Raw genomic sequence first — 2001 nt, forward strand, 5'->3', positions numbered from 1 at the left:
CTCCTGAGAACGAGATGTTGTTGAACGTTGTCGGACGAAGCAATGTTGCAAAATGATCCGGTCATTAGCGGCGGGCACAAGTGACGAGTACAATTACTCTTCAACCGTTTGCTGGTCGAGCAAACCAAAGAACAGAAAAAGAATTCGTGTTCTCGCAGCCCCCTTTTTTCACCCCATCCGTCGCCGTTTCACGGACTTTGACAAATTTAACGAAGGCTCGTTTTATCAATTCGTGCGAATCCCACGCGTGTAATGTCAATTCTGTACTGTCGTGGATTCGTTTGAATATTAATCGAGTCAACGACGCTGTATTATTTCGACTTCACGCTCGAACGCGAACGGTCTCTTCGGAGAGCGAGTACTTTTATTAGGTTCTCCTTCTGCCAGCCTGTGGTGTCTCTCTATTTATAGACACGGAATTATCTTCATCCGCCGTAGAACAATACGGTTCGGAGCGGTAAAAAATTTTGATAGGAGAATGCTAATCTACGTGGTTCATCGTTGTCGTTCTCGTTGACGGCCTCGAATGAAAAGGAGCGGCTCGATTACCAGCAATTAGATCATCGTTGTCGCGCGTACATATGATTAGAAGAGAGAGAGAGAGAGATACGAGAGATTTGCAACAGAGTGATATTCTAATTTAGTAGTGTGAAAAGAAAAGATTTGAGGAATATTTTTCCACTGTTTAATTACTAATAATTGGACTGTGGATTTTTATGCAAACGCGTATCTGTATGGATACGATTTAAAAAGACAAAACTCAAGTATAATTTTATCTGTTAAAAATTGTAAGCGAGTACTTTAGTTTGAGTATTTTATAGGATTCTATATATATTAATTACGTGAATTTTCCACCGTTCAATTTGTAGTTTATAAACGCGTAAGAATCTTGTAAAAAATAAAATTCAAATTCAACGGTGAAAAGGAAAGGCTAATTAAAACTATTTTCTTTCATTTTCTTTTGAAGCTTAGTCTATCAACAAGCTATTTACACAGCTTAACAGCAAAATGAAATTCTGTTTTAACGAGGGAAAGAAAGCATAAGAAAATAAAACTTTCGTCCGTACGAGATTCATATCTTCGATTGTTATCTGCCTAGTGTTGGACTCCTGCCGTCTGAATCTACTTAAATGAAACGAAATTTTAATTGGTGTCTAATTAAGAGAACTCCTGCTGACTGAATATACAAACGTAAACTTCTACTGTTCTACGAACAAAAACTCTCTAGCAAGAGAAATCAGTATGCTCCAATTGTATGAATCGTTTGTCTTCAGGCAACTACATATAAACAGAGTTCAACTGCACGGTGTTCTTTGTTTGTATAAAGTGAGAAGTTTCCTGATTAACTTTCTGATAACTCGCAGTTGCATCGTTTCGCAATTTTTGCAAACAGAGTGAAACTTTTCCCATTTTCGAGGAAGGTAGAGAGTACTTTAGAAAATGAGAATCATTGCATTTTCTTGACGAACAGGAAAATGTCGCGGCGACAGATTTGCTCGCGATCAGCACGGCGCGCTGCATCTTTCCACGAGACACCGCACCTGTGGCACAAACGACCTGTTGTCCACGCACACGCGGTTACTTTACATAAGATATGCGCAAGCTTAGACCGAGCTGAAAATAAACTCGTCGCGATTCAACACGTTCGATCGTGACACTACGCTCGTTGTCATTTAACCTGATTTCCATCGGCACGATCCGCGGCTCGCCGACCAAGCCAGTTCGAATGCCTCGCGTGCTTTTTCCGCGATAAATCTCTTCCCTGCTATTCCTGCGAAATTATCCGAGAAATCAACGAAACTGGTGCAGCGAGATCAAAACAAACTCACGTTTCATCAATGAGGAAAAGAAATCGTATCCGATCTTTTATGATATACTCGACCATCGTCTTCTTATAACGAGTGATTCAACGTTTTCGCAAAAAAAAAAAAAAAGGCGTGTAAATAATAAAATGTACGGTCTTTCGTCTGTTTTTTGTTTTTTTTTTTTTTTTTTTTTTTT

The sequence above is a fragment of the Frieseomelitta varia genome, unplaced genomic scaffold (genome assembly GCF_011392965.1).
Source record: "Frieseomelitta varia isolate USP_RPSP 00005682 unplaced genomic scaffold, Fvar_1.2 scaffold_835, whole genome shotgun sequence".
NCBI lineage: Eukaryota > Metazoa > Arthropoda > Insecta > Hymenoptera > Apidae > Frieseomelitta > Frieseomelitta varia.